The sequence below is a fragment of the Psammomys obesus genome, unplaced genomic scaffold, assembly GCF_907164565.1.
Source record: "Psammomys obesus unplaced genomic scaffold, mPsaObe1.curated_primary_1811, whole genome shotgun sequence".
NCBI lineage: Eukaryota > Metazoa > Chordata > Mammalia > Rodentia > Muridae > Psammomys > Psammomys obesus.
Window position 1 is genome coordinate 27379902 of NW_026585644.1, and position 10783 is coordinate 27390684.

A 10783-nucleotide genomic window follows, 5' to 3' on the forward strand; every position below is an offset into this window, starting at 1 on the left:
ACCCCTCCAGGATTTAAACTAAGCAGCAGAGATTCTCTTGCCTTTCTTCGAAAACCCTGCCTCTTCGCTCTTATCTCCCTTCAACTTGGACTGTCTCCAAACAGCCCACCTCCCTTCTGAGCCGTAAAACTGAGAAATAGGTTTGTTATGTAAGGCCAAACCATTAGGTCTTGTCTACTTAGATGGGAGCCTTTGAGAGTTTGGCTGCTTGCTCTCTGGGGACAGCACGAGTTTCAATTTACCACAATTACAAAGTCTTCAAGACCAGCCCCTTCTTTGTGTTGATTGTAGTCGCAGTGGCCAGTGAACACTGTTTTTCATTTTATCAAACACATCCTCAGAGTCCTACCACTTAATGAAGTCTGTGTCTTTACTGTCAAGATGGGAATTAATCGGCAAATGTTTGATGATCCCAGATCCTAGTTGTGGTCTCTGTACATCCAGCAAGAGTTTTAGCATTCCCTTCTATATTTCCCATAGATTTTGATAATAATAACAGCTATTGTTATCATTATTGTTACTATTATTATTATTATTATATCATTTACCTAGGATTTTAGGGTTCATGATCGCCATGATAGGAGTACTTAACTCCAAATTGTCTGAGTTGTTTTTGGAAAAGGATCAAAATTCACACTGATGCTCCTTCCCTTCTGACTCACAAGGCCATTGTTACTGTATTCAGGTTTGGATAAACCTTCCTATGGAAGTTGGTTGCTCAAAGCAGTTCATTTGAAACGTGTGGGCTTAGATCTGGCTTCATGTGTGAGCACAGGCCTGTCTTCGTGCATTCCAGGTCACTCTCCGAAGTGCATTTGTCTTTCCTCAGTATTTCTCAGAGCTGGGGAGCAGACATTCCTTCGGCTCTGCATTAATCCAATTACTAAACACCTGCAGACATGCAATAACAGTTTAGGTGCCAAGAGCCTTAGCAATGGTTTTATAGCAGAATGTAATCGGCTGTCCTGCTATCAGGAGTCGTGTTACACACCTGCCAACATCGGAGCCAAAAACATAACACTCGTGGTTTTCACTCCAGGCAGGAATGCTAGAAGCACATTACAGAGACTATGTGACAGGCATGTTAGCTTGATGGCCTGGAGCCCCATTAAACATTTTAGACTTCTAGTAATAGTATGCAAAGTCACTCTCATCTTATAATGGTTTCAAAAGGACGATGATAAAAACATGATTTTTCTTCCAAGGACAATTAAGGCAATGTCACCCCCTAAAGCATCCCCTAAATTTGCTGAGCATGAACTCTAGAACAGACTTGTCTGTTTCAGAATACATGAGAAGTAGCTACTTGCCAGATGATTGCTTGGATGCCCCATGGCTAGGAGGGAAATAAAATAATCTCCTCCTGCTTACTCATACCGTGAAACAAAGAAATGGTCAATTGTTTAGATGCTAGAAATCCAAAGGCTCTTGTTTTCTTAACTGCTTTCAAACCCGTGAGACTTAGAGGCTCATGTTGTTATCTTTCTCCAAACACAGCCTTCTAGGAAAGGAATAGGAGTCCGTCAGAAGAATCCCAAGCAAGCTCAGTGATTATCATTCCTAATTTTTCCCTGAATTGATTTTGAATTTTTGTAATGGCTGCTTAAGGTAGATAATCTTTTCCCTTAATTAATTTTACATTTTCAATTGTTGTCCATAGTAGAGAGTCCCTTGATCCTATTCCTTTCATAAGACATAAGCTGACATATTATCTTATGTGGTTCCACCTGGTGACAGTGTCTACTCATACCTAAGTGGCCAAAGCCCTGGAGAGCCTCTTCGCAGAACAAGATGGATCCTCAGGACATGTTAGTCGCTTAAATGGGTTTTTAGGTCAAGGAATGTGTTCCTTGTTGCACCCTGACCCCGGCAGAGCAAGCATATGAGGATATTCTTCCAACCCTTGCTCCCTTGTGTATACTGGAGGCATTATAAACCAAGAACTGAGAGAAGACTTAGCGTTCTGGGAAGTAAAGTCACTAGGAAGGGACACTGTCCTTCATGGCAGCTCCCGTGAGTGAACCATCCTCCCATTTAAACATGCTACATTTTTATCCAAAATTTCTCAGTTACCTGAGATTACTTTCCACTCTCAGTATCAGAGTACTTCAGCTCAAAACGCTTGCTTGATACTTCAACAGCAATAAAATCTGACTTATGATTGACTACTGTGTGTGTAGAAGTCTTGTCTCCCAACCAGGGCACCAGCCACTCCAGAGCATGGAAGTAGGATTATGTTTCTCACTTTCAGCAGATTATTCTCCTTCAGATCACTAAGGCTCCAAACTTTGAACTGTCTCTGCTTGGATCCACACCGAACATCTTCATTCTATCTTCTAAGCAACTGTTAACCATAGTGTAACATCACATGGGAGTTTGGGAAACCCATACAAGCTTCTGTAAGCCCCATACTGAACCCATTCAACCAGTGCCTATATTTTGGCAAGATCTGGGAGTCCAATACACAGCTTAGGGAGCCCAAGTAATTTATAGTTTCATCCTTTCACCAGCTCCTGGAATGAAATGCCAACAGAGCCCTGCGGATGGACTTCTTAGACAGAGGACCTGAAGAAGATTCAAATTCCCTTTGACCCAGGAGCTGCAAGACAGTATGCAGCTACAGAGATGATGATGGTGGGAGAGAGGTGAACAGCAGGGAACAGTAAGGATGGGACTGTATCATCAGCCCTTATTGAAGAGGAGGGATGGCAGCATCCAGAGATGGCTGGATCCGTGCTCCCTGAGCAGTCAGACCAAAGGCAATGAGAACCTGATGGGGAGGGGAATTTCAAGACATGGGTCTGCCAGCCCCTCCCAGTACAGCCCAACATTCTCAGCCCACATGTAACCTTCAGCCCCTGCCCAGAACAGTCAGTGTGACAGTAATAATAGTAGTCACAAGAAAATGTACCCTCGATCATGCTAACCGCTTTTGAAAAGTAAAATGCTGGGGATATGATTTCAATTAAAACTCACATTGTCTGACTTGTCTCTATGCACAGCAAGAGTTCACCTCCTCATGCCCTCTTACCTCTTCTATTCAAAATGTTAGCCAACAGGAGAGACTGCTTCAATGCATGCTCCCACCTTGAGGAGACAGGGTCTGTGTGCACCAAATCACTTCCCATTCCCCAGTCTGCTGAGATCCCACAGCTCTGGGGATGGCCTTTCTGTTAACCTTTCCTTAAATCAGTCACAACATAGGGAGAGAATTGTGGGTAGAGTTTGAGGTTCTCCTCCCTCCTTGCCTTTTTTTTTTTAATCCTTCCCTTCCCCTCTCCCTCCGCTTTTGTCTTTTTCTTTCCCTTCCCTGCCCCTCATACTTTTTCTTTGTTTGGTATATGAAAGAAAATTATAAACTTAAAATGAAGATGTCCTAATACAAATGGAGGATTATCCCTTGCTTGGGCAAGTCTCCATGCCAACAGCCCGCAATCTGTGACATTTTTGCCTGAAGGTGGTTTTTCCCACTTACTTACTGGCAGGTAGGTACCAGACAGTCAGATAAGGATAGGGAGGGCAGGTTAAATCAGAATGCTGATGCATATCCCCCAAAGCAATAGAATTGCTGTGGTCCTGGAACTCTCCAATGCCCATTTTAAACAAGATGCTGTGGAGATGGCAAGTCCAGCCATTTGGTTTTATATAAACAATAAAATTCATACTTCCCTGTGAATCCCCTCACCATCTTCTTACTCGAATAATGCTTATGTATTTTTTTTACTAAATACCTCAAAATTTACCTGTACAAAAGCTTTGATAAATTTTCAAAGGATCTACAAAATGTTCTTCTGTTTAGGGTACGTACTCCTTGATGGAATTTTGATTGTGAAAAAACAAATTTGGTAACTGTTTTTTCAGATGGTATCTGTCATTAATGTGGGAGGAGGAGTTAACTGGGACTTTGAAAGTCCAAGGAAGTATTATTTTTATAATGGCATATATCTGCTCCCAATAAACCTCACATTTCAGAAACCTATGTATTAAGTAGTAGCAGGAAATGGGAGGAAACTATGTAACAGAATACTACTCAGAGCAGTACCAAAACTGGCAACAAATATTAAGTAACACAGCAGCAAAATCCCCACGGACTTTGCTCCCAGCATCGCACTTACTCATCAGTTGTGTCTTTAATCTCTCTCACTTGACTTTACTTAACACCTTCCTTAACATCACTCCTGGAAGGTATCTGCAGTGCTGTAGATCAGTTTCATCAAAATCAATTCTATGACCAAAAGTGGTAATGATAAAGATATCATTAGTGTTTTCTTTAACATCAGACAGATGTAGCCACATCTGTCTTCATTTTCACTTTCAGCTCTCCCAAATTGGAAGCTTCTTTTTTCAATAGATGGAAGCTAACACAGAGACACAACTGGCCAAAGTACAGAGAATAAGAGGTTGCAGAAAGCTTAGCCTAGGACATCTATATAATATCTGCTTTTCCCTTGACTCAGGAATCATTGCTTGAAAGAGGGGGTGGAAAGACTTTAAGAGCCAGCAACAGTGGACAACTACAACGGAACAGTGTTCTGGACATAGCAGGGCAGTTGCACATAAGACCTCACGGTGACTGTAACAACTTTCACAAGCCCTTGCAAGCTCAAGTCAGACCAAAGCCCTGGGAGCTGGGTGAGCACAAATACTTCCTCCTGTATCTGAGAACTATTGGTAATTGGTAGCATCTGGGAAATACAAAGCAGTTTCTGTAAATGGGTAGATTGATCATGTTCCAGTGAAAACCCACACATCTGAGAGTATATAGGCAGCACAAATTAGACTTGATAAATTTTCAAAAATAAGTTTTAAAGGAGTACACAAAGTTGGGTGGGTATAAAAAGGAGTGTCTTGGAGAGTTTAGGGAAAGAGTTGGCTATGATCAAAATGCACTGTAAAAATCCTTCAAAAATAATAAATAAATAAATAAACAAATAAACAGATTAATAAAACACTGTAGGAGGTGAAACTGTAAATAAAGTAGCTATTGTCACTCTTTTCTGGTTTTCACACCTGAAACAGCCACGAGTAGCAAAGTCTCTCAAAAGACCCTGTATGAGGCGATGTGGGAAGTCCTGCCCGGGAGTTTCTGGAGACCAAGGAGTTGCAGATCAGCCTGAAGAACTATGATCCTCAGAAGGACAAATGCTTCTCAGGCACAGTCAGGCCCAAGTCCACTCCTAACCCCACTTTCTCAGTGTGCATCCTGGGGAACCAGCAGCACTGTGTCAAGGACAAGGCCATGCACATCCCTCACAAGGACATCAAGGCACTGAAGACACTTAATAATAACAAGAAGTTGGTCAAAAAGCTGGCCAAGAAGTATGATGCCTTTTGGCCTCAGAGTCTCTGATCAAGCAGATCCCACGTATCCTGGTCCCAGGCCTAAACAAGGCTGGCAAGTTCCCTTCCCTGCTGACATACAATGAAAACATGGTGGCCAAAGTTGATGAGGTGAAATCCACAATCAAGTTCCAGATGGAAAAGGTGCTGTGTCTGGCTGTTGCTATCGGCCACATGAAGATGATGGATGATGAGTGGGTCTACAAAATCCACCTGGCTGTCACCAATTTCTTGGTGTCCTTCCTCAAGAAGTACTGGCAAAACATCCATGCTCTATACATCAAGAGCACCATGGGCAAGCCCCAGCACCTGTACTAGGGTGCCCCAATAAACCTTAGAGATAAATAAATAAATAAATAAATAAATAAATAAATAAATAAAACTGTAACTATTGTCTTTAATCAATAGCTGTACTTTATTATTAAATAGAACTGCTTGGAATAGATGTATTTTAAACTTAAGGAGGAAAGATGGAAGGAAGGGAGGGAGGGAGAGAAAGAACTGGGACTGAAAAGATAGCACAGCTAATAAAGTGAATGCTTTGCAAGCACCAAGGACCCACATTTGCCCCAGAACCCTCTTTTGTTTTTTATGTAGCACATATTAGTATGTTTATCATCCCAGAACTAGGGAGGTGGAGACAGGTGATCCTGAGGCCAGCTAGCCTAACCCACTTGGTTTACAGGCCAGGGAGAAACCCTGTCCCAAAACAAGGTAAATAGCACCTGAGGTTAACATCTGAGGTTTTCCTCTAGCCCCAATGTAATCATTATAATTTTTACAAGAAGAAACAGGGATGTCAGAATCACAGAGGGCATACAGTGACACACCATAGATGTTACAGTGATTAGGGACAATAGGTGAAGATTAGAGACAGCCTCTACAAGTAAGAAAAGACAAAGAAATGGAAGTTTTCTGTAGAGTCTCCAAACGAATACAGCCCTGCAGACCAGCTTGAGACTTCTAACCTCCAAAAATCTAATAGAATAAGTCTGGATTGTTGTAAGCCAGTATGTTAGTGGTGGTTTGTTTCTGCATTATTAGAAAAATATTGCAAAAAGGAAAGCCCCACAGTAAGGTCATATCAGTCATTTCTACTCCATCTATCTTATTTACCATTACAGCCTCTCAATTCTTCAGCTAAAGGAAGCATTTTAAGAATCTGCTATGAGCATCCCACCTTAGAAGATGTTGGCAGATGTCACAAACTCAGATATGGAAGAAAAAATAATTAATAAGAGCACATGTGGTTTTCTTAAATATTTAGCATAAACTGAATTCATCCTTACAATTTTTCTATTAGGCGCCAAGTAATTCTTCTAAGTGCTACATTGAGTAACATTTGTACAAAAAGAAACCATGTAGCCATTGACCTCTTAGGTCTTAAGATCAATTATGTATAAGGTTGATCTGACAAGGTCTGAACTGAGTTTTATTCAGTCTTGGAAATGCATAAGATAGAGACTCACCCTCAGACTAGGTAATCAGTAGGATTCTAACCTTTGAACACCTACCAGGGTAACGTCCCAGTTTCTTTCCTTTCTCAGATAAACCCAACATTCATACGACTTTATGCTTTGAGCCAGAAGAATGCAGACTGCAAGAGTATATGAAACATGATGTACAATACAATACAACAACATTCTCCAAAGAATTCTATTAATTTTCTATTAAACCTGTCCAGAACGAGCAAAGGGAACAAATAAAAATGGCCAAAAAAATGTAACTCCTCATGGAGGAAGCATCCAAAAGTCCTCTTCAGAATCTCAAAAACCAGAACTTTTCCTGCCTATGAAAAAGTCGCCTAGCTCTTGAACAGTGCTTCACAACCTTGCTATCATCCTCACTCTGTATAGTGCAGCCTTTCTTAGCACACTCAAAGATTGAAACTGACATTCATAAAGAAGCTTATTGAGTCACTCAACAGATACGAAGACCATCTTGGTGGACAGGGGAGGGGGTGACTAGAGATCCAAATGAAAACATGAGCTTAAGGGATGAATCTCAGCTGTGAGGTTGGCAGAGCTGATTGAACTACATCTCCTCCTCCCATGTGCTCTAATCTCTCATCATTGCAGCTCTGTCTCCCCGGTGATTTTGGATCAGTCTTAGCAGAAACTCCAATACTCTCATCAAAAGTTGGACACGTAAGCTCTTCTCTCATAGTACACAGGAGAATGTCCAACTATGCATTACTCAGTGTTGAAGGTTCATGTTACATCTGTCTGCAAAACAGGGAATGTGGCGGACTGTCCGTAACGTCAACATCCCTTCTGTTCTCGCAAGTTCATGGCACTGTCTCATCCACCTCTCCTCCCAGAAAATCTGGCTGCCTTCAACCATCCAAGTGTAGCAGCTGGCTAACTTCTTCTGTTTGTCCCTTGGAATCTACCCTCTAACTGAAGGCATTCAAGTCAGATAATTGAATGGTGAGTGACCACATGGAGAGGGGCCAGATGGAATAGATCCAGGGTTTCTAGCCAGACCTGGGGCAAACAGAAATAGATCCACAGAGCTTCAACCAAACCACAGAAGCAGGAGACAGTAAGTTGTAGCTAAGCTAAGTTTGGGGGTGACTTGTGATGCAGCAATTTGAATTCAGACGGTAGAGGGCAAGTTCTCTGAAACGCCCTCCTTTTCTAATGTCATTGCAAGTCATTGTTCTTGCATAGCGCTCATCCAAAAGAATAAAACTAAGATGTCTGTGTTTCAGGAGCTATGCTTATACTCAGAAGGCCTCTGCATGTATTATGCCATGCTCACCACTGAGAATTTAAAGGCAGAGTATGATTCCGTGAGCGTCAGATCCTGGCATCTTACCAGAAGAATGAGAACAGTGGATGGCTCCTACTAGGCTTCATATCTAGAGCTCTTTATCAGAGAAAGAAAGGAAGAAATGGCTGTTACAGAAATATTGGGTGGGTAACCAGAAGAGGATTATGTTATAATAACAATGAGGATTGTATTTCATAAAGTCTTCAGTTCATAAGTTCATGGCGAGAAGCAAGGTCCCCCTTGAAACAGTTAGTTCAGCAGGGCTCTGAGAATCAGGCATAACTTTTACATCTCTGGTCTAGGCTCTGGTAATAAGGTCTGGTATGCAACCGCAGTCCACCCAAACAACAGAGAAACAAAACTTGGCCCAATGATGTAGGAAAGCAGCTGCCCACCTGGTGTGACTTAGAAACACATGGAGCTCGCAGCAACACCAGCCGAACAGCAGAGGTAGGAGGCTGCAATATATCTGGGCATCTAGAAATGGAACAAGTAGAAAGAGAAAACAGGTCTGATCCTGCAGGAAAAGAGAACAAAAATGACTCTCGACAAAAAGAGTTCATAAGAGCATTCCAGAAAACAGCTCCCAACACACGTTTACAGTTTAGAGATTCCAGCATTTAATGATGACAGAGGCTCTTAGGCAGGTTATCTGGCAGAGGTAGGTGGCCTGCGATTCTAATAATGGCAACCATATTGCTTCAGCTGTCTTTGTAAGATGAACAGAAACTCTGGCTCCAGGGAGTCCACTCAAAGCAGCCAGTCTCACCTCTGGAGGCAAATGAGCATGCTGCAGTTGGTCAGATCTGGGACATGCACAAATGCAACCTGTGCCCAGGTTGTTTGTTCAAGACGAAGCCTCAAGCAGGCAAGAGACTGAGCACACAGTCAGGGGTGTCTAGCCTCAGACAAGTTTCCTTCACTGTACCTTGAGGTGCAAATTCTTCCCCTGCCTGGGTCTCCATCCCTCCCTCAGAAAAATAAGAGTTGGGCAGAGTGATTCTTAGAGAGACTTTATAAATCCGTACTTCTGTGTTATTAAAAAACATTCATATATTTTCTTCTTTCCGAAAACTAACATGAAGTTGCCTGCAGTAAATTTCTACATTCCCCTGCTGGGATATATTATTTCAGATTGTTCTTCTTGTTGTGAAAAATTACAACAGCACAGAGCACAAAATGCCTGTCCTCAAAGGCAAGGCTGTAATAGTCTTTGAGAGAGGCTAAGAGTTCACCCAGGGCCTCAGCTAACGACTCAGTGCTTTATTGGTTAGTTTTTATTAGAGGTTTCGGTCAGATGCTGTGCTGTGGTCAGGACACTCTCTGTTTGGTCCTGGGGGACATTTCTTATTGAGATGTTCTTTGTGGCATAGAGGGAGAATAATTCGATGTTTATGAGTGTTCCAAGGACACTTGAAAAGAAAGTGCCTCATATCCAAGCACATAAAATGGATCCCTCATGTGAAAATTCAGTTTGTTTTATACCCTATTCCTGTTGGTCTTGCTTTTTTTTTTTCTGTCTCAACTTTTGTTATTCTCTACTTCTACTTTCAGAAACTGATAGTGCCTCAGTCAAATCTAGCATGATTGTGCTGTTGATTTTTCTTCTATCATCCTAAGTTTAAGTGGCTCCTTAAACTTGTGTGGACAGTCATGGATATTGTTTGCGGCATGTGGACCTGTGAGCCCATGTTTTCATTGTGCATCAATATTCATTAATATAAAATAATCTTATGGGTCTCTAGAAGTGTTGTTCAGTCTGTTTACATGGTTTAAATCCTAGTCTCTACTTTATTTGATGCCAATGTCTGTTGCCTGCCTTATTTGGTTTACATTTCCCTACACATTAATGCCCACAGTTTGATTTTACAACTCTCTTATGTCACTTTTCCTCACTGCATCTTTTACCACACATATTAACAGTCTATTTAATTTAAAACAATCTATTTAATTTAAACCAATGTGATTAATGTTTTTCTTGTGAGATAAAATTGGTGTTGTATTTATTCTTATTTATGAGATTTTACATGTCATTTTAATAATTTTTTTCTCTTTTCCTGCCATCCCATTACAGTGCAGTTTTCCTCTATTATTTAATTTATACTTGTAACATCTTTTCTGACTTCTCTTCCTTCTTGCATCTGCATGTGTATCTGATGTGACATTCATGCTTACATGTGTGTCCATGAACATGTGTCTTCTTGTAGGCTATGTGTCTTCCTTGGTCATTCTTCACCTTATATAAAGAAGCAAGGTCTCTCTCATGAACCCAGAGCTCGAGGATGTTAGTTCTGCTAATCTACCTACACAGTTCTCTTGTCCTTCCCTTCCGCAGGTCAGCCTCTGCATTCTTCTCCTGATATTTATGTAGGTTCTGAAGTCCGAACTCTGATCCTCATACTTGTAGGACATCTGTTTTGCCCATGAACACAATTCCTCTCTTTTGTGGATTTTTTTTTTACATATGATTTTTTCTGTAAGGTTTAATACCAGAGTGATTCATTCTCTTGTTTCTCTTTCTACTTGTCCATATAATCCTGGGAGAAGACTTTTTTTCCTTTATTTGTTGTTGTTGTTGTTGTTTTTTGTTTTTTGTTTCATCTTCCTTTGTCTTTCCAGGTCATTGGCCATTTACTTTTAAAAATGACATGAAGTTTTGTCACAAAGG

The 10783-nt window shown here is 41.2% G+C and overlaps 1 pseudogene; it reads left to right on the forward strand.

Annotated features, from left to right (window-relative positions):
* The first annotated feature begins 2668 nt into the window (after positions 1 to 2668).
* LOC129687418 (60S ribosomal protein L10a-like) lies at positions 2669 to 5658 on the forward strand (annotated as a pseudogene).
* Positions 5659 to 10783: the final 5125 nt, after the last annotated feature.